The sequence below is a fragment of the Cylas formicarius genome, unplaced genomic scaffold, assembly GCF_029955315.1.
Source record: "Cylas formicarius isolate icCylForm1 unplaced genomic scaffold, icCylForm1.1 PGA_scaffold_10__41_contigs__length_53128322, whole genome shotgun sequence".
NCBI lineage: Eukaryota > Metazoa > Arthropoda > Insecta > Coleoptera > Brentidae > Cylas > Cylas formicarius.
In genome coordinates this window covers 12,336,582-12,360,508 of record NW_026844214.1, presented here as the reverse complement: position 1 = coordinate 12,360,508, position 23,927 = coordinate 12,336,582, and the positions used below count along the sequence as shown (strand labels likewise).

General features: G+C 32.9%; 1 protein-coding gene across 2 annotated transcripts in view; it reads right to left on the bottom strand.

Annotated features, from left to right (window-relative positions):
• The window catches only part of LOC132708127 (uncharacterized), a 175,314-nt gene that overhangs the window by 47,820 nt on the left and 103,567 nt on the right, over window positions 1–23,927 (bottom strand). The gene's annotated exons all lie outside the window — the stretch shown is intronic.

Genomic DNA, 23,927 nt, shown 5'->3' with positions numbered 1-23,927 from the left:
GGACTATTTTCTTAAGGGAAAAATATTTCAGTACCCCTCGGAATATCTAGTACGGTAACTATACCAATATCTTCATCGTTGATATCATCTTCATGGGTGAAGTCACCAACTTCTGGAGGCAATGTTGGAATATCGACATCAATCTGTTCTGAATATAAATATTCAACAACTTGCTCCAATGTCTTGAAGGCTTTTCTGGACATAATTTCTAACAAAATCCAAATACCTGTGAATAAAATAATTATTTCAGGAATCAGTTTTATCTAAACTCTAATTAGAACCATTAGAAAAATGGCTCATTTGAGGGCAGTGGGATTTTGTTACGCCCTGTAGATACATCATTTCTACTGGGCCTTATTTAGTAGCTAAAATAACCTAACTTTACTATATAACTACCAGAATAAATAAATTGCTATACATACCTTTGAATCATAAAAAACTGAGGGCACACATTTAGAAATGAACCCACGTGATAAAAAAATTGCAATAAATTCGACGATATTTTAGATCAAAATAAGTAAATTAAGCGCTTCCTAACGTACCAGCTATATGAGTCGTACTAACGTCCTGTATCAGCTGTCCTCAAGTAAGGACGCTGGGCGTTAATGGGTTTATATAGAAAATATGAAATGGTAAGAACACGGTTTCTCCATTTTCGGATTTTCTGCATTATTTAGTTTTCTTTAGAAAAACGTTCTTTAGACATGGGATCATTTATTTTTATTAAAATAACAATACAAAGTAACTAAGTTAGGTGGAATAAAACTGTCAAACATTGATTTCTCAACTCACAGTAAACCATCATAGTGACGTTTCTAGCGTGTTCGAATGTTTTTTTACCGCGTTGCGCCGTCACTTTCTTGGGCAATCAGTATTCGTATACCACTTTAAAAATTATTGATAATATTTTAAAATCTACAATTTTTAATAAATATACAAATCCACCCTTTTTTAAGCAGTAAATAAGATAAAATTTTGAAAATGCGGTGCTTATATTAAAAAAAGGCTTCTAACGATTTACTGTGCCGGGTGTCCCTTTATTAGTAAAAATATGGGGATGCGTTTTTCGCGACACTTTGATGCCCCAAACATAATCCTCGTGTCTCCGTTATTCCAAAGCTTATTAGAAAAGTGTTGCCTTTTTTACGCAGAATTCGGCGGCATGCTCAGATTTTTTCGATCTTCAATATTTTTCGAGAAAATTATTTTTTAAAACGTGCCACCCTGTATATTTTTGGATAATACGATTGAGTTTGTTAATAGTATCTCAAACATATACAAATATCTATTGGTTGTTTTTAATATTAAGCCTAATATTTAAGTTTTCAAAATAATATATTTGTTTTGGTTAGTTGGAAGTGACAGGTTATTATAAAAAAATCTCTAGTTTGAAACAGAATAATTTTGAAATTTTTTATTTAAACTAAAAGAAATTTTTAAGCTCCTAATATAGTAAAATTAATCATGATTGATTAAACAAATTACTGAACGGTATTTCGTAGGTATTCCAATCAAAAGAAATGAAAAGTAGATAAATCGTGCGACCTACCTGGCCATCCAGTCTAATCCAGTGGCCAGGAAAAGTACTTGTATTGCAAATATAAATTATCACGATCGTCAACTATTTCGAGACCGCTGTTTTCAATAATTTCTAAATATTTATTGGCAGTAAGACTGAAACCTTCCAATATGAAACCTAAAATATTAAAAGCAAACCGGCCTTGCCGATCCTGTAGAAATTTTCAAAATTATTTTCAGAACTTAATAAATTACAAGACAAATTTTTCAAAGAAATGAAGTTTTCAGTTAAGCTCTGAAGAAGCCAACAGGATGATTGGCGAAACGTTAGAAGGTTCTGTTCAACAACAACCGACGCAGGAAGAATCCAGAAGTTTTGTAAATAAACTACAAGACTCTTTTGGCTGCTGTTATTACACTGAATATAACAAACTAGCACGTTATATTTTTCAAAGTTTTCAAATTTAATATTGGCTGTCCTAGCCGGTTTTGACTACTAAAGTAAAATTTCTAACACAAATTAGGAAAAAACACAAACCGTAGTATTCTGACATAAACTCAAGAATTCCTGAATATGACAGGATTGTGTTATTTTGTTTTTAAAATAACCTGTCATTGCCAACCATATAGCTTTTAAATATTAAAGTGGCCCTACCATGGTGAAAATTGATGCGCCTCAGAGATATTGATATTTTCGCAGAGAATGTAATGATTTTCCGCGCATGTTTCTACATTTCACCCACTAACCCGCATTTTGCGCCTTCTCAACAGCGGTTTCCACACACTTAATCCGTTTTTCCAGAACATTTAACGACATCTAGATAAATTTTGAGAAAATACTGATAAATGTAATTTTAAGTTTTTTTAAAAGATTTAAAATTATACCGATAACTTATTTAAATATTAGTTTTAAAAAAGATTGCAAGTATTTGTATGTGCCCTATCTTATATTGATGAAATTTTAACAAAAAGATATAATATTCTATTTTATATAATATCATTACATAGTATGTACAATAGTGCGTAAATAATACTCCCAACATCTAAATCTATTACAACAAAAATATGTACAGTGTGGTCATTCAAACAGAGATTGCGATCTTTCACTGTTATGCCATAAAAAGGATTTACAAGCTTGAATATAATTTCTAGAATTAGTAATATTTTTTATCTCTTTTGGAAAAATATTATTTACTTTGCGACCAATATATTTTAAATTTATATTATTGCAATTAGTTGGTACTTGAATATTTCTGTTTGTTCTACCACGTGTCAAATAGTTATGATCAAGGAGATTCCTCACAGCCTTCGTGAAGATATTCACGAACACAGTTATTATATATATGGATCTAATATTAAAACTTTCTTGCGAAAACTAATTAAAAGACTAAATTAAACTACATCAAAAATAATTTCGAGAATACATTTCTGTATGATATTGAGCTTATATAAGCTGTTGTTGTATAAGCCTCCCCAAACAAAAAATCTCATACCTAATTATTGATCCAACAAACGCTTCCTAAACAATCACAACAAGTTTTTTATTTAAAAATTCTCTTAGAAAATAAATTTGTATATGAGTTTACGAATTTTATTTGTTAAATAATCAATATTTGGTCCCCATTTCAGATGCTTATCTATCATAATGCCCAAGTATTTTTTGCATAATATAATAAATAAAGATATAAATTCATATTCTGGCGTACGTGCTGCAGTTAGAGAAAACGCTATGACACAATCAAGGCACTGGCGCTTAAATTCAATAAAGTGTTTATATATGTAATTGAAAGTATAAGTGTCCTTCCGGGACACCAATTTTTATTTTGAGATTGTTACTTGTGTAGCCATTTACTTTCACAATCTGATACCTATCTGCTAGATAATTTTATACTAATTTTGAGACTATTCCTCTAATACCATAATGATCTAATACTTCAATAAGCTTTGCGTGAGGAACCGTATGAAATGCTTTTGCCAGATCATACCACCATACACTTTCTACCTAAATTTAAGTTTTTAACATTAGTAGATACCAGAATACCATATTGATTGAGAGAAATTATCGATTTAGTATGAATATATAATATAATATTGTATGGAAATTAGGCCACAGACACCGACATCAGTTTTAAGAACGAGACTTTTCCTTTAAACGTTTCCACTTTGGCAAAGGTTAATTCATAAAGAATAGGCAACCTCCCACCTCCCCTCATCATTGAGCTCAACATGCCTCATTCAAACGTTGGCTGTGCTCCTATAGGCCCTAGTTTCACCTTATTATTCAGAAAAATCAAATAATATTTTTTTTCTACTCCCGTCTGCAAAATGCCTAATTACACACCGATCTAACGTGCGGGAAGCGCCACTTTACCACTTCAGTTTCGTTTCCCACGAATCTGAGCCACTTCGGACACTTCCGGGATTTTACCTCAAGGATTTGGGAGCAATCGGATGTTTTCGGAGATATTTTCTATGCCTTGAATTGCGACGTGTGTCAATTCTGACGGTCATGTCAGTGAATGTATTCATGTTGTTTTGCGAAAATGTACCCAAAACTAACGGTTGTAGAAAAAGTATAGTATGCAACACGTTCGGTGAACTTTTTAAGTCACTCGTTTAATAAACACTCGTGAGTCAAATGCCGTTTACCGCACTTGTTGCATAATATACTATTTCCTATAGAGTGGTTGAACAATGATAAAAAAACTGTTTTCATGGAAAAGGTACTCTTGTTTAAGTCGTCAACTCGGTCGGTTTTTTATTTCAAGCTATTTTTTCTGATATCTTTTTATAAATACATAAAAAATTAGGTAGATGCAGCAAAAAAAAACAATAACAATAGTAATGACAAAAACTAACCAAAACAAATGTTGTAATTTTTCACCAACTACAATACACACACTCCGAAATTGTAGATATTTGTACGAAGCACGTTGAGTTCAATGATAATATTTTCGTTTCAGTTTAGAGATTCTTACATAGCAAACAAAATCGATAGATACATTTAGTCCTGTAAACATCATTTTTCACATAAACTTCAAAATATGTTAGATATTCCGGTATCATAGGTATAGGGTATTATATATGAAACATGTCTAGAATTTTCTGAGGATCTCAAAAATGCCTTAATATACAGAATATACAGAATGTTTCGATAATAAATAGGCTACGCTATACTAGTACTATAGAGCGACTGTCTCTCCAATATTTTCAAAGCGAGTTTCACTTTACGACAGTTCTATAATTAGTTTTTGATAACGGCGAGATGCGGATAACATTTTCTGAAAACTTGAAGGGTCTGTTAAGAAAAAGCGACACGAAATATTTTGCACCCGACGTATTTCAGATACTTAACGGTTTTCTACTTAGCAATCATAATGCATAGAAGCACTTAGTAAATATTGATTCAGTTTACCTTCCTCAAATGTTATATTCTGCGCGTACGCGAAAATAGGTCACGAAAATGCGGGAGATTTTATTTGATATTGTCCGTCGCCGTCGGAAATTCGTCAACGGTGCTTTTCGGAAGGTTTGTAAAACTTTCTGATTGATCTGCGTTATTGGAAACGAGTTAGAAGGGAAAAAAGGAAGTCGTGTGCGCGAACTCAACGGGAAAACGTATGGAAGCCGAAAAATGTCTTTCGGATGGGGTTTCTTATCCATCGTTAGAATTGTTATTCGTTTCCCATACTTTTAAAATACTTTGGTTCCGGAGTAAAAAGTTATGTTATGTTATCAATAACCCTGGTAATATAAAACGCAACATTATATTATTCAGTTGTATAGCATTGTTACTTGACTTTTTAAAATAAACGCGGCATCAAAAAAAGTGATGTTTATTTATTTATATTTTATTATTGTTAACTAGGTGGAACAGGGTCTTGACCAAGTCCAATTCTTTTCCAAACTGAAAGGCACGCCTCCCTAGGGAGACGTGGATTAGTTTAACGGAAAGAACTGACAAAAAAAGTGCACGTCCATCGCATTAAGCGACAATAATAAAATATTTTTATTATTTATATTTCTTGTGTATTTGTAAATTTTTTAGTCCTAAAAATTTTTGTGTTTGTAATATTTTATAAAGAGAAGAGATTCGCCATATGATAAAATATTTTTAAGTGGGCCGTGGTGAAATAAAGTCTGGAAACGCTAAACAATAAAACATTGAGTATAAAACTGCCTTTTCTTTAGAAGATTTAAGCTACTATTAAAAATATATTTATCCAAATTGAGTCAGCAACTAGCGAGAAAATTTACTCAATTCTTAGGGGTGCGTTAGTTTTGATGCGAAGTGTATAAAACATTGTATGGTAACTATAAGGGCCGCCTAGTCCTTCGAGAGCCGCAAATTTTGTTTCCGAATTGTGTAAATTTGTGACTCTAAGTCCTTAATGGGTAATAATTGCAATTTCATATTTATCTCGCTTCTGAGTTTCGGGCATGAGATATCGTTTTAATTGCTCAAAATCTTTGACGAGTTTTAACTGAACAGTTTAAAACGAAAATTAATTTAAGAAATGTTACTTACGGTTTGAGTACATCGAAAAAAAGGAAAAAGGGAAAATTAAGTAATAAACTAATTAAACTAATTAAACCAATTATTGCTTCCATTTTAAAGTGATGCAAATATCAGCTAGCGTTTTTATGGGGAGCTCTACATCCGGAAACCGTGCAGGCTGTGATACTATTGTAAAAACTGGTTGCAAAAAAGCCTTAATACTGCGAAGTATGCAAAGAACTTGTCGCTTTGAATTCCGAAGTATTTTTCATGTGTATGTAAGCAAATCGAAGATGTGTTTCATAAGTGTACTTATTTTCTTGTAATGTAGATTTCCAAAGAACACTCACAGGCATCGGATGTGGCTTACATTATCACTCCTCACTCCCACTCGTGCCTTGAGGAAATGGCTATACAGGCATTACAAAAACAGCAATGTTATGAATGACATACGGACTTTTTTAGTTGGGCGTCTATGGTTCGTACGTATAGTCATCGAAATGTTGTAGAAAACTTCATCCTGCTAAATTTCCCATTTAAACTTAAGTAACTGAAAAGCGATAAAGAGATTAAGGCCGTAACACATGTCATCTTGGACAACATTAAAATAAAACAATTAGTATGGTATGGTTACAAGGGATGTATGAACAACGCCTTCCCACGCAAATACTTCAATAGAATCCACAGGAGCGCAGAAAACGAGGAAGGTGGCAAAAAACTCGGAGAGAAGAAGTGGAAAAAGAAATCAGATTGAAGGAGCTGACTGAAAATTTATGGGAAAGCCGAGAGCAATGAAGACAGATTAGAAAAAAACATAACAAGACGCCATATAAAACGACGCCACGTTAACCAGGTTCAATTTTTAAGAACTTATAGTTTTATACGGGCTTTCAAGTAATATTAACGCCTTGCAAACTTTTAAACTTATCGAGCTGTCTTACAGCACTATTGCTCTTGCAACAAAAACCTAAGACGATTTTGGAATACTTATATTTTCATGAGTAACCAAAAAGGTATTCAAAAAACATTCGCAACCGCTATAAAACTATAAGTAACAGCAATTAAAAACTTAGTGCGCAATTGTTAAATATCAATTATTAATTCATAACCTCACTTTTTAGTTGTTATTTATTTATTACTTATAGCACTACTGCTCTTGCGACAAAACTTAAGGTTATTTTGGAATATTTATATATTCATAAGTTACCAAAAAGGTATTTATAAAACCTTCGTTACCACTACAAAAGTAAAAGTAACAGAAAAACCATTTGAAACCTACTAGTGCGCAAACGTTAAATGTCAATTATGCATTCATAACCTCACTCTTTAGTTGTTATATATTTATGTGTTCTTGGAAGTCTGTAGATTTCTATAAATATTTAGAAAAAAATCAAACTAAATAATAACTAAAAGTTCAGATTTTCACGAAATTATATATTATGACATGACAATTGTTTCGACAACACCGTGTCTTTATCAAATCAAATCAGACACGGTGTTGTCGAAACAATTGTCATGTCATAATATATAATTTCGTGAAAATCTGAACTTTTAGTTCTTATTTATTTTGATAAATGGATTTTCATCAAGTAAAAGCCACTTCAGTTCAATCTAGAAAAAAGTTCAGAACAAACGAAAGACTTGGGAAAAGAGCAGCGTGTTTGAAAGTCGTTCATTGCGCATGGGAGTCCAGCTTTTATAGTAGCTATAGAATACCTATTAGGTACTTAAGATTTATAAGGGTTTTACGAAGTAAGTTATAAAATCTTGAGAGTAAAAAAAATTACAAAACAACAAAAACTTGCAGTAACCAACACCAAAAATTTTATATATAAAATAGCGCAAAAGTTTTGGATACGACATTATAAATCTTAAATGTTCTACTATTTAATGGTAATGAACGTCTTACAAAACTTAAAAAACATCAATGTTTTTTTTATAAAACTATAAAAAACTGTTAAAAAAGCTAAGGTTTCTTTTAAATCCCTTATACGTATCCGTTATTTCTTAAGTGGCGAAAAATGTTGAGTCACTATATTAAATTTCTAACCGTCATCCAACATTCTTTCACTGTTACCTTCGTTGGTTTGGGCCCTTAGAGGCAGAAGCAATTCACAACAAATACCTTCCGTCGCAATTCCAGAACAAAGTGTGATTGTTATCGTTTGAGTGGGTTTATTTTATACAGAAACAAATACTTAATGTACGACACGGTGATATTAACCAACAATCAGGTGTTAATGTTATTCATGTCCGGTAGCATTTAATTGTGGAGATCAACTACGTGTCCTTTTGTTATGTTTCAATAAACTAACGCGTTTAAACATTTATTTTACGGCTGTTTAACATTCCCGTTCGAATCGGAACTCGTAAACATCCCATGTCTGCTTACGCTGTTACTTTGCTGGGTTTTCTTTACGCTATTATTAAGATAATTCCTCTTGTCTCTTTTAACGGGAAAGTTCTGAGATAAATTGCAAATATAAACTTCCGCGAAACAAAGGCGAACCCGTTTCAATATTTCATTTTTCTCGACGAATCGCTAAGAACTCGTCATTCCAATACCCACCTCAATAATGGAAAAACTTCTGTGAGAAAACTCATTTCCTCTTAAAAGTTTGACGTTATTTAATTCGAATATAAATTTCCAGAAGTTCCGAAAACCTCAAAAATTTCACATTATCCACAGTTAAATAGATCTGTTTGAAACTGCATGTCGTTTGCACCAAATTCGCTCTGCAATACATTGCTAAATGTCAGCTAGATCCCAAAATCATCATCCATTCCATTACCAACGTTGGAATAAGCGAATAAAATGACAATTTATCGAAAGATTTTTAGTTATTTAATTATTGTAAATAATGCACTGAATAAAGCTTTTGTTGACTAAACATAATTAGAAAAAAGTTATCTGTAGCGACGAAAGCAGATTTGATGTCTACGTGGGATTCGAAACAAAATATATTACGTAAGGATTATCTCAAAAGGAATTGAAAGTTTCCACAGGGCACTCTATTGAAGACACAGTAAACACGGCCAAATATCAAGATATCCTTGAGTATTCGCTTTTACTAAATACATAAATACTAAATTATATCTATCCGGAGACTTTTTCTTTCAGCAATACGAAGCCTCATTTGATTATCAAACAATTAACTAAACACTAATCAATAAAATATATCATTAAACCGCAAAAACTTGTTAAACGATTCAATTCAAATGAAAAAAAAGGTAAAAAAATAATTTCGGTAAACTGTTAAAAACCACAACAAACTTAACTTCTTCTAGGCATGCGCGTCTGACCAATCGAGTTAACGATCAGCTTGGTTTTGATTTTTAATAGTTTAACAATAATATCTAATAATAATAATTTAAACTTTTATTCCCAAAAGAGTACAGTTGTACAAATCAATAACAAATAAATATAACAAATCTCCTGTGTGAAAAGGCGAAGAGCTCTCCAAGATATACTTAAAATTATAAACCTTACGATCAGTATATAATAATCTGGGTTTAGTTAGCGTTTCGGTTTTTAAGTCAGTTTTTGATCTTTCTCTTGCTACAAATCTTAAAAATTGGTACACCGTTATTGTAGTGCTACTTTAGCATTAAAAACTGAATAAAATAAAAAAGTGTATCCGTAAGACGCCGTAAAGGCAAACCGTTGAAGCAGTCTTCTTAAATTTGAGGCTGTCTAGCTGTACATTAAAATCGTATCATTGTATAAGGCTTATGAGCTATTCAAAAATATGTAACATACAGGAGCTATTTCAAATTGAAAGCAAAATTCTTTAGTTTTAATTATTATTATAAAATATGACAATTATGAAAAATTGATTATTTTGACAGGTAACTTTTTGTAATAAATTAATTTAACTGAAAAAACATCGCATTTTCCTTATTCCTATTCATAAAAAAAACAATTGAATCATAGCCTCACTATCCAGTTGTTGTTTATTTATTTGTCTAGAAAGAGGTGTGTTTTATTTTCTATAAATACGTAGGTAAAGTTTAGAATCAAACTAAACATGTCTTTAATAATTGCGCTTACGAAAAAAAAATCGGAAAACGGTATCGTTTTTGTTGGTCGTTCCAAGCGCATAGGAGCCCGGATTTGACAGCTGTAGAATATTTGCTATTTTTACCGGATATGCTATAAGACCCCAAGAGTAAAAGTTTTATAATAAGTTTTTTTAAGAAAGCCATAAGAACAGTTTTTAAAAAACTGAATTAATCAACACCATACATTATTATGAAACTTAAGGTGTTAAAGTAATTATTGGACATCTTGTAAAACTTGTAACACTAATTGTTTTCTTATAAAACTATAAAAGCTAAGGTTTCACATAAACCCCTTATAAATATGCGTTAAATAATAATGAAACCGTAAGCTGCGAAAAATGTTAGTTGGGTGCCCGGCTACTTTCAGACATGGCAACCTTGATCAATGTATGTGTAGTAATGGTAAGAACGAAAGTTACATCAAAATTGATCGCAAAATATTGTGCTATGAAATTAAACAAACGATGGTTACAGCATAGCCTTGAGTAATATTCGTAAACCGTATTCTAAAAAAATCATAAAAATTCACTAAATCCTATTCAACGTTATAAGAAATTTCTTATAACATCGTTTTATAATTACATATTAACTTGTATTAATTTCTTTGGTAGAAAAGTTACGAAAAACATTTTTACCTTCGATAAAATGTTAAAAATGAAATTTTTAAGCTTTTTGAAATAAACTTCGCATCAAAAATAACGCACCACTAAAATTTGGATCGATTTCGAAACATTTTTATTTGAATTTCAGTTTCAGCAAGTGTTCAAAGAAAGTCAAGTTTTATACTCAATATTAGTCACATTCTGTGGGAATTTCTGTCAATACTCTTAAAATGTCCGTGAATGCATGCTTATTAACGTTTAATTAAACGTTTGGTTCAAAGTATGTAGTACGGGACATTAATTTTTTAGTTGCTTAATGTTTGTGATTTTTGTGATTTTTTTTTATCAACCGCAATTGTTACATTTGGCATTAAATTATGTATTTCATTTAATAAGTGAGTTAAAGATGTGAATAAAAAACAAGATGCTGAGTAAAGATGGAGGTAGTTATTGACTTAGACACCCAATGGATAGTGTTGAGGGGAATGTCCAAAGAATGTGCCAAACATCGATTATTACACTGGTTTTTCACTGTGTACATGCCAAAAACTTACATTTAAATACGAATGTTTTTCGTGACATCGTTAATTTAAAAAAATATACGCATCTCACCAAAATTAACGCACCACTAAAATTTGGACCAAATTCCAAAGTTAATTTTCTTCAGCAGTTTGCAAGAAAATTAATTTTGGAATATGGTCCAAATTTTGGGGGTGCGTTAATTTTGGTGAGATGTGTATATTTTTAAATTAACGATGAAAACACAATTAAGACAAATGATTCACGTTCCCAAAAGAGTCGTTACGAGAACTAATAGAAATTGAGAGAGATATATCATTCCGTACAAATATTTTTGTTTCGCTGGGCGATCATAGCTGATGATAAATTACCAGTCGCGAGAAATATTTTATAACGACACCTTTGCGAAGTTTACCCGCCACCGGGACCAGATCTGAGAATCGCGTACACCACCTACGTCAAATCGATGACTGAAAGCTGTAGCTGAAACTCCGAGACCTGAAAAGCTCAACGCTGAAAACGCGATGATGGGAAAACGAGCGCAGTCTCCGATAGAAATTGCGTTTCGACGGAAGGGCTTTCGCCGTGTTATTCGAGAAGTTGTTATCCCTTTGCCTTAATAAGGTTAAAATGGGACAGAATTCCATCTTGAACTTGGGGAAATAATTCGTCTTCGTAGTAAAATATTCCCCGTTATTTGTTGTTCGGTTTTTAAAAGATTTTTTATTGTTTTTTTTTAGAAAGTCATTCAAAAATTCGTCCATCAATATCAAATTAAATTAATAAATAAACACATAAATATTTTACTTGTGTGCCGATGCTGCTATTGTGTGTCCCAAAGTGGTAATTACGAACTACATATCTACTAACTAAACAAAAATAGCCGTTAATTGATTTATACGGAAGAGACAAGTATAATACCACCAAAAATATACTACATTTATTGTTTTAAGAATTTTATAGTATCTTAACCCAAGACCTTCGCAGGACCGTGGTAAAACACATCCCAACAGATGTTTACTCTGCATAAAGTAGATCTTGCTTGAGATGGACCGTAACAAATATTTGTAGAAACTTTAATTACTTTACTTGAAACATAATTGGACCGTTTTAAATTTGATTAAGCATTGACGCGAGGTATTTTCGAATAAGTAGAAGCGTTTATTTTAACAGCAGGTAATATGTATCGTGGTTAGAGTTTAACCTACATTGCAATATGTTCGTATATATTACGGAGGTATTTGACTGTGATCCTTCCAGTAAGTCACGTATTTATGCACCTGATTCTCGAGCTTTGACCCTGAGAGATTTTTTTTTCACTGTATAGTTCAAAGGGTAAGGGTAAGTACCTGAACTCTATTTTTCTTACAGCCAAGTTTGAAAATAATCATTTTTTCTTGTGTGCCTGTCGATTAATAACGTTCTTCTTCTTGAATTTTTGTGTCTTCTACATAGTTCTTCGATTTGTAAACAACAAAGTCTTTTTTAAGACTATAGATTATATTCGCGGTAGATAAAGGTACGTCATAAGCATACAGATAAATATTTATTAGAATCTTACAATTAATCATTTTTTGAAGGTTCCTATTTCTTAACACTTTAAAATGTGGATACCGTATAATGAGGCGGATGCGCCACTGTTAGAAGAAGACATTGAAAATGATGCAGAATTTGAAGACGAAATGGAGATGGTAGTCGAGCCTAATGACAATTTTTTAGAAGACGAGCTATCTCACCAAATAAAAAAACGGATCCATTTGTCTTCGGATGCTAAACAAATTGTTTTTAATGTTTACAATTTTATAAGAAATTCAGAAGAGGAAGTAGGAGAAGCAATCAAAAAACAAGTGACAATGACCAAAATTCCGAAGTCAACTGTAAGAAAAATTGTTGCAAATGGAATAGTCAAGAGGAAAGTGAGAGAAGATGCTGGTACTTCCCGAGTTTTTAAAGAGCAACACGAAGATCTAATTAGCCGTATAATTTACGACGCTTATAAAGTGAATAGTGTTTTAACTCTAGAACTACTGACAGACTTAAACATTAAATGTGTCAAAGAGTCGTTGCGTACTTTTTTGAAAAAAATGGATTTTCAGTTTCAAACAATTAATAAACGTCAAGTGCTAATAAATAATAAAAGAAGAAAATATTTATCGAGAACGATTAGTAGCGGAGTTGATTCTTTGAATTAGGTGACGACAGTAGCGATAGTGGCGATTTTTTAGATGACTGATACTTTATTATTATTATATTTCATATTTTGTATATTAATAATGATACTATGCAGAAATGTAATGAAATAGAACGTAATAAATTGTTACTTTGTACTAATTTTTTATGTACATGTTTCAAGACTTGCTTGGCAAAAAAGATTGAAAACATACTTATATCCCGCTTGTTAGGGTAAGTAGATAAATTCCTAGGACGGTCCTGGAATGGTTTCAGGTAAGGTTCTGCTCGGCATTGTGTTTTATAAGGGACTGCGCTTTTGGAGTAATAAACAGAAAGCAAAGTTAATCACGGGGTCGGTTGTAAAAGCACTGGTCGAAGTATAACAGTGTTGAATAATCCGTCTTACCTGCGTTTTACCAATTTTTCCGTTATCATTAGATGCAAAGGAAATGTGAAATGTGTATGAATGTTTAATTAAATAAGAAGGTTTTAAAAGAAATCTGGATAACTACAAAGACGCCAATATCCTCGATAAAGGATTTTTTTAACAGTGAATTATTGAATGAAAGAAAAAGCGTAGTGGTAGTCAATATCACCGTCTGGGCAATAGTGAACAAGATATGATAAGAAGGAAAATATATTTTCCTTATCCAAGATTGTTGCTACTTTGGAAAAAGAAGCTAGGAGAAAATAAAACCTTTTTAATTATTGTTTGTAGCAGCCTCCATAGAGTTATTTGTAAAATAAGATTATAATACGGCAAAATAGACAAAAAATAAATGGTAATGGAATCCCAAATAGTGGTTAGACAAACACGATGCAGTATCCAAAGAATGCGTTGATTCCAGTAAAAACTGAGAGATAAAAGATTCTCCAAATAAAGGAATATGTCGCACCATAATTCACGCTGGATTAAAAAAGGAATTTATTCCAAACATCCTGTTGTTGTCTTGGACTATCATCATAATAGAAGTGTAGAACTTTTTGAAAACTGTATAAAAAATATATCTAAAAATATAACATATAACAAAATATTTAAAAAATATTCCGGATAACGGTGTCATTGTAACGGATAACCAGCCCCAAATTCATCAAGTCCAAAAACTGGAATTTAAGAATATTTGTTACAAAATGATTTATTTTGAATCCAGTTACAAGCACGGCCAACTTTTAAGTGTTAAATTTATATGCTATTAAAAAACAATATGTATTCAAATTTGAATTTGAACTATTATGAACAATTTTTTTTAATCACGTCATTATTTCTGTTTTTACTGGGATGCCTCAGATTAAGCTGTAAAAGGGCAACAAATAAACACCAAATCGTAAGTTTAATTACAAAAGTAAAAAGAACATAATAATATAAAAAGTAAAACCATTTTAAAGCTGTAATACCTTCTTCCAAACTGACTTTATCAAGAAGGTTCGCAACAAATTCTTGTGGAATGGCAACAAGTTCTTCCCAAAATGCAATTCGCAGATTATGAAGGCTGTTAGACAAAGCAGGTCGGTGAAGAATGCGTGTAAAAGCGAACTCCGAAATGGGGTCAGCTTTTGCCGGCGAGTGTTCTGTTAAACTTATCTCCACATCATAAACCAAAAAATTTTGCCTGGATTTCTTTTGAGTTGAAGCCATCATCAAAAGAAATATAATTTCCAAAAATGTCCTTAAATTTAGTTTTTACTGATGTTGATTTACAGTTTTAATTGAAACAGAGCTTAGGTAGTTTATCATTTTTAACCGAAATATGTACTTTTCGATAACACAGGGCGGTTTAGCACAAATAATTAAAAATTAAAATCAGAAATTGATCGGTTAACGATAGACCAATGTGCGGTCCACCGAATATGTTTATTTTCCGTTTCAGGGCGCCGCAAGAGTTCACTTTTCCGATTTTCCGATCTTGCAATAGTTTTATGATTTCTACTGTAGCGCATCATTACTGATTTTTTTTTATTAATTTACTAATTTTAGGAAAAAAACTATTTTTCATAAAATATTCTCCATGTTTCCCAGTACTAGGTTTGTCAAAAATTATGAATTTTTCTCTCTCTTTAAATTTGAAAAATGTTATTAAAAACATTGACAAGAATTAAAAACTACTTTCAAATGTGCAATTACATACATTTATGTTGAAAAAATATGTTTTCGGTCTTTTGCCTTTGATAAAATGACATTAGGGGGCAACGGGGTTGTGAAGAATATTAAATTTGTTGGTCCCCCTAACAGAAGTGTTAAAATTAATTACACGTATTAATGGTCTGCTGATAAGGGGTAAGATTTAATTAAATTGTTTGTTATATTGATTATGGTGTAATGGGTTATAAGTGTAGAGTGATATTTGGAATGGATACATTAGAAAATTATAACGGATGAGTTGGAAAGTGAGAAAATCGCTATTATTCTCCCCAATGGTTGCCACCAGGGTGTGAATGTTCTGACTAATCTTGTCCCTTTTGTTAACAGAGCCTATAAGGCAATGGAAAATGGCCTTGATATCTGCGTTGCTTATACCAACTTTTCCAAAGCCTTTGCAGGTTGACTATTAAATTAGGTAATTTCGGTCTGCAGGGGACGCTACTAGACATTTCAAAAGAATTATTTGGAAGATAGAACTATGAATGTTGCTGTTAATGAAATAAGATCAGCGTGCTTGGATGTGATTTCTGGTCTTCATATTTGGTTCCCCTATTCTTAGTTATGTTTTTAAATGATCTACGTTCTTATTCTCGCAGAGCGTATTCATTAAATTAATTAATTAATTAATGCCGAAAACCTGAAGATTTTATCTGTCGTCAATTTGCCTTTAGACAAAGTAAATTTGCAGGCAGCCTTAAACAAATTTGGTTCTGTGTACTGAATCAACTCCATTTACATGTTGATAAACGTCACTACATAGTCTCTCCAGAAATCCAAATATAAATTTAAATTAAAACAATATACAACTAAATTGAGTTAACATGGTGGACTCTAAATTGTTGTTTGGGTCCAATCTAGAGGCACTGGGAAAGCATTGTGTAATTTAGGATTTATTGGGATCTACTTAAAACTTTAAGAATCCAGCTTCTTTAATTACATTATATTGCAATATGGTAAGAAGTGTTCTAGAGTATTCGACAACAGTTTGAAGTGCGGTGGATCTTAATTACCTGGTTGGAATCGAGAGTATATAAATCAAGTGCATTATGTTTTAAAATAGACAAAGACACGCTTGTAATCACTGAAGTCCAAGTTTATGATATTTTATTTTTTTATTAATCTTTTCTTCTTCTTCAGCCTCTAGACATCCACTCCTGGACATAGGCCTCTTCCAGTGATTTCCATGCCAACCTTTGCTGTACGGTTTGCATTAAGTTTTTCCCAGCATGTCGTTGAATGTCATCTATCCATCTCGCTTGAAGACGCCCCACACTTCTTTTCGTTCTCCTTGGATGTCACTGCATTAGTGTTTTGGTACATTTCAAATTGTTTCTAGTAACGTGTCCTGCCCAACGCCACCTGAGACTCACTATCGACTCTACAACGTCACAGACCCTTGTTCTTCTCCTTATCTCTTCGTTTTTGATCCTCTCTCTTAGGCTTACACCCAGCATTGCTCTCTCTATTGCTCTTTGACAGACTCGGAGTCGATTTGCACTGCCCACTGTCTCGAGTCCGTATGTTGTTACTGGGAGGATACACATATTGTAGACCTTCTTTTTCAAATTCACTGGTATAGTCGAATTGCGGAAGATATAGCTAAGTTTCCCGAATGCAACCAGCTGGATGTTGTGTCCTATATATATATATATATATATATATATATATATATATATATATATATATATATATATATATATATATATATATATATATATATATATATATATATATATATATATATCCCTTGACATTTTCTAGCTCGTGATTTTCGATGGAGACCTTTATATTGTCAGGGCTCAGAAGTTTAGTTTTTTGGAGGTTAATTTTGAAGCCTACAGCTTGGGAAGCATCTTTCAGGTCTTGAATCATTGTTGTCAACTCGATGTCGTCCGCAAATCGTAAGTGGTTGAGGCGTTTTCGATAAACGTTTGAATATATCTTCCATAGCTTGTGTCACCTTGCCTAACACCTCTTCTCACTGGAATCTTTCCGGTGATCCAGTCTTCATTGATTCTTACATGTAGGGTGGCAGTCTCGTAGATGTATTGAAGTAAGCGTGTACATCTCCAGTCTACGCGGGCATTGTTCATTGCATTCATCACTGCCCAGATTTCGATTGAATCAAACGGCTTCTGGTAGTCTATAAAGGCCATGTGGAGTGGGACATTATATTCCGTACATTTCTCTATCAGCGTGCGTACTGTCTGGATATGGTCGATGGTGTTGTAACCTTTTCTGAAACCGGCTAGCTCTACTGGTTGGTAGAAATTAAATTTTTGGCTCCGGCGGTTTGTGATGATTTTGGTTAACAGCTTATAAAAAACAGATAGCAGACTAATTGGCCTGTAATTTTCTATGTTCGTATTGTCGCCTTTTTTAAAAATAAGAACGACTTCTGCCTTCCTCGAGGCATTTATTCAGTAGGATTATGAGTGCTTTTTTTGAGTGTCTCTCCGTCCATTTTAAGCATCTGGCTTGTGATTTGATCCTCTCCTGGTGCCTTACAGTTTTTGAGTTGTTTCAGAGCTGCTTCCATTTCTCCATTATCGACAGGTTCCAGTTCTTCTGATCCTACGTTCATAATAGATTTTGTCTTGTCATATCGATCTTGGTTTTGGGTTTGGCTGCATAGGTTCCGATAGAAGTCCTCGACTGTTCTGATAATTTCATCCATTTCAGTAACAACTTCTCCTCGGCTATTTCTCATTTTCTGGATGGTTAGTTTGCCTTTCGATTGTCTAGAATGAAGAACTCTCATGTTCCCGTTGTTTTTGATAGTCCCTTCGATCAGTTTTGTATTCTGCATCCTTTGATCTCTTCTGATTGCCTTCTTAACTCTTTTGTTGAGTTCTTTGTAGTTCTGTGAGCCTCTGCTGGCGTTTCTGCGTTCTTCTATAAGTTATTCTGTTTCTGGGCTGAATTTCGAATTTTTGTGTTTTTTAGTCCAATAACTTTCTTTACTGCTGTTCGAATACTGCTGGTAATTTTTGTCGAGAGTTCGTTTAATTCCAGTTGTCTTAACTCTTCTGTTGGTAGTTTCGCGTTTATGCATTGGTTGAACTCCTTCTCTTTCTGACTTAGCTCGCTTATGGTGTTCGAATATTTCTTTCCATTTTGCGTTTCCTTTCTAATCTCGTGTTAATATGAAGCATTGCTCTAACTAGCCTATGGTCGCTACCAGTGTTAAACCGGTTGATAACTGAGACGTCTGAGCACATTCGGTTGTTCGAAACAAGGATGTAGTCTATTTCATTTTTGATCTTGTCATCGGGGCTTATCCAAGTCCACTTCCTATTCGGATTTTTCTTGTAAAATGTGTTCATGCAATATAAACGTTCTTTGTTAAGAAAATTCAGCACTGTTTGTCCTGTCTGATTTCGTGTTCCAAGACCGAAATTTCCGATATAGGGTGGGTCTGCTGGGGATTTGCCTCCTATCTTGGCATTAAAATCGCCAAGTATAATAGATAAGGTGGAGTTTTCTGAGTTTTTTGGCGGTAGATAAATCTTCATAGAATTGTTCTAATTCCTCATCGGTCGATGTGGAAGTAGGTGCATATGCACAGATAATTTGAAGACTGATAATTGCGTTCAACTTGAGGGTCACGTATATCACCCTGTCTGATATAGATTTAGTCTTGTTGACTAGGTGTTGATATGTGAATTTGTTTCCGAGTTCTTCTGGAATAGGAGGCGCCCTGATCTAAGGATGGTAGTCGTTTTGCCTTTTAGCCTCGTCTCACTAATTTCAAGGGCGTCCCATTTTATGTTCTTTAGTTCGTGTTCTAAGCAGGCGAGATGTTCTTCACTTCTCATAGTGCGGATATTATATGCTCCAGCATATAAAGTTTTGTTTGGGTTGCTTCTTTTCTTAGTGTTGATCGAATTTTATAAATGGCATATATTAAAACGCAACAAAAAGAACATAACACCACAACAGAGTTAAATAGGTGGCGAGGTCTAGCAGCGCCAAAAAATATATATGAATATCAACCCTTAAGTCCATCTAAATTCACAATATGACAATTTTAAACCAATCAAAGGGGGATAAATTCAAAAATTTTATATCCCTAAAGAAAGAAAAAATAGACACTGGAAGAAAGAAAGGATAATATCTAAAAATGACAAAACCATCCAAAACTAACCAAAAACGACAAAAAGAAAAACAATAAGAAAAAAGATTAAGTAACTAAGCGGTTCAGCTTCTCCTGTAGAAGTAGATGAACAAGTAATAATATCCAGCAGAAGTGAATTGTAAGTTTTAATAGCGTTACATGTGAAAGAGCTATGAAACGCCGCCCTACTATGCTTGGGATGCTAGAACTGGTTTCGGTGACTGTTATCACTACCCCCGATCAGTCTATCATATCGTACCTAGTAATTTTATATACTAATGTAGACAGATGCACAGTCTACATTAGACAGCCAGGTAGCCAGGAATAGTCACACTTTCTAACTCTCTTCCTATACGATTGAATAAGATTATATAATAAAATTTTCAGAGAACAGAGTAATATTGACTTACCGACTTACTAATTTATGGGCCTTTAAAAAATCAATTAGGAACACAGAACTTCTGTAACATTTCACTCTTCGCGTATTCATTGGTTTTGTTATTTGTCTCAAGGATTATTTTTGGCGTACCTCTACCAAATTTTGTAAACATTATTTTTTTTAATTCGCGTTGCTCTATAATTGGTTTGCTCTAAGCACTATAATAAATAACCTCATTGGTATAAATAAATAACCCTAGTCATAACCACAACACATATAGATGATGTTGTTGGTTAGCTTCGTACCATAAATAAATTTTACAGTTTATTTGTCAAAATTACTGTGAAATATTTGCCACGATTATGTTTCAAACATTTGTCAACGTTGAGTCATTTGTCAGTCTGACGGTGAGACGTAGTACGTTCCACTTCCTTTTATTTTTGCTTGTTTTGTTTTGTAGCAATTAAAAGTTCTCATTTCGAGGGATAGAATGCGGCAAATTACATGTTAAATTTTAATTAGTCGCGTAGTGCATTAGGGTCGTGACTAACCACAATCCAAAAACAGTCGTGTTGAAACTATATCGAAGGAACCGTCATCAAAGTATAATTCTTCTGACTTCTATTTTTGTTCTAAGGTTGGAGTTTAGTTACGTTGGCAATGTTTTACATATCAATATATGCTTTGGTTGAGTATGGAGATCAGACGAGAAACTAAAAGACTTACTTTGTAAAACGTAATTTTTTGTTAAATAGTGAAAATATAGTGTGTTATTTATTAAAAGATGGTTCATCTCTCCTTTTAACAGAACCGAACAAAATATAAATTCGACCTCAGTGTGGGGTAAAGATTCACTAAGTAGATTATGGCTTCAATGAAATAACACCCTATAATTAAAATAACATCAAGTTATTAAATTTAAATGCGCAATGTAAATATTTATTCTGGTAGATAAGTTAACGGTAAATCGTATAAAAAATTGAATTTGAAATTGCGTTATTTAATTTCATCCATGGCCTGAGTTATACGTTCGAATCATCCACGCATCGTTGGCTACCCAAACAAGTTTACTCTGGAATCGACGCGACGCGTTTTTTTGCACAGACCAATTTATCGAAATCAATGCGATCCTTCCCCGCTTTGCTTTTAGTCAGTCAGACGAAGCGTTTGTTTTAGTGGCGCGCAACTGAATTTTGAACCGGCTAGAAAACTGGGGGAACACCGTCGAACATCGGATTACACGCAATCAGGAAAACACCGAACAAAGAGAGGAAAATGGCGCGATAAACCTCTCAATAGAAGAGAGCGATAATTTTTAAAATGATAGGGATTGGATTTAATTTAACTAATTCAGACGACTATATTTGTAATGTTGTAAGTGATGTGTACAAGAGGTGTACAAATTTTAAATCATAATTTATATTTTACGACGCGTGATATCAATCATGATGTACCGTGAGTTCAATTTATCTTTGTGATCATGTTCTGATTTACTGTAACTTTTGTTTTTAAAGATTTCAAGGTAAATAAAAAACAAAATGTAGGGTTAGAAATCAAGTTTTTTTCTAGCATGGAAAACAAAATACTAGCAAAAGTTTGGGATCTCTCTTATTTTATATATTATTTCTCTTGTATTCGAGTTATTGACAAACATTGAATAAAAAGAGGGGATTTTTATTTTATTCCGCTAAGTACTGCGTCCGACCATCATTTTGTTAAACGTATTGTTCATAAATTTAAGTGTACGATTTTTGGCACTTAATAACAGCTAAGAATAGTCTGGTGGTGCACCATCTGGCTCCCATATTATTTGTGTTCATATATTTAGGGTTAGATCTTTTATTGTGTTCTAAAGGATGCAGATAATGATCTTCAGTTAATATTTGATCTACAAATATCGGACTCAAGGTATATGTGTCAATAACACTACACCAATTATTAACCGACTAGTACCCTTAGGTGTACGTATTTGTCTAGGATTATTTATAGACCAGTATCACGTCCTGCAACCAAAGCTCCTTCCGTCTTTGGCATTGTTCTTCATTAGTCATATGGATTTTACGAAATTTAAATGCAGTGTAATTATATTGGATTGGATTATAGTGGATTGAACTGTGGAAAATAAGTGCCTTCTGATAGCCTATGGTATCAGAAGAAACTGGATATGTTTAAAAGAATCCCTTTTGACATTTTTTTCATTCAAAACATACTTTTTTAGCATTTAACACGTTATTAACCATACCAAACTATAGCTGTGTCAATAACTTATCAGCACTAATCAATATTTTTTAGCAATAAGTGGAAAAAAAATGCATATGTGGACGGAGTTCCCACCGGTTCCGTGCGATTAAATTGGTTGTGAAATTTTTGAACCTCTCACCAAAAATAGTTCCTGACAGTGAAGGATATATATCTTTTCAGGACAGACCAAAAGAGGACGGCTCAAAATATATACCATATAAATTTTAGCTTCCCACAATTGTAAAAACAAGATAAAAAAATTAAAATATTTAACCATCAAATTTTTAGCCATTTTTTTCTTAAATACCATTTGATGACAATCTCGTATAATACCGGAAAAATTGATATCTGATGATTGTATTCTAGATTTTAGAAAATGCAGAAAAATTAATGATAAAAAATTACATATTGTAAAAGGAACACACGCAAAAAAGTAGGAATCATTGTAAAAACAAAATTACACAAACGACGAGTCCCATCAACTCCTATCGAAATCAAATTTTGTGACGTAAACAAATAACGCGATCCGTTCGGTTATCCGACAAATCTCGCACAGGAAGAAATCTCATTAAAAATTGCGTTACGATTGCGTGGGCGATTTTTCAGAGAAATAAAACAAAACGCGGAAGTCGCCGATGAAACGGAATGAAAAACAACTGATCTTGATTATTTTTATTTAAAAAATACGACGAAAACATTCGGGATCGATATGGAACTTTAATGTAAAATGTGGAAAAATCGTTTAGCACGCTATTGTGCATTGCTAAATACGCTTGCCAGATAATATTAGTAGCTAAAACTGGCGATGGCTATCGGTAAGCGTTGATTACTATTAATGAAAATGGGGGCTCATGTTCCTAATTAATTTTGAATTTATTGATCCGATTTATTGTGGACTATCGCAAACGAAATAATTTTTTGCGATCATCCAGTATAATGGACGAAAAACGTAAATAGGATAGTAAAATTTAAATTAATTGAAATAAAAAATGTATGTCATTAAATTTGTTTCAGTTTTGAAATAACCTTTCTTCGTATCATATAAAATATGTTTGATAGTAATGCAATAGAAATGGAAACAGAAATAAATCTTTCAAAGGAATTGTAGCCACTATCCATTTGTTTGTCCTGAAAAACTCAAAATTTAAGCAGCATAATAATCCAATAAAATTAAACATTGGATGAGAAAAAAAATGACCTCCAATCGGATTTAAACACAAGACATTCATTTGATTCGGTATATGTATAGGCTATTTATTGCCTTATTATCGTTGTAACCACGAACTTAAGGGGTTTGGTTTAATATATCGCACACTTTCCACAATATGCAGAAATGAGCAAACAGCATAAAGCAAAAGATATTTGAATGTGTCGCTGCTTTTAAATGGTACGTACTTTAACTAGGTAATTATAAATTTTTGTAGAAATCGAGTTTTAAAATTCAAAGGAATGCTCCTGGCGGCCTAAAGTTTAGTTCATATTTTTTTTCAAATTTCTGAGCCATTCATTTCCTTAATACCTCGTTACCTTTATGTGGGGGGTGGGGGGGCATTTGGGGGTGGTAATAAATATCACGGATTTGATTTTTTGTAATATATATATTTTTCAAACGGTCCTAAATTTGCATATTTTTTTTATTACTTCTTTAACAGTGCTTTTTGAAGGTTTTTGACTATTTG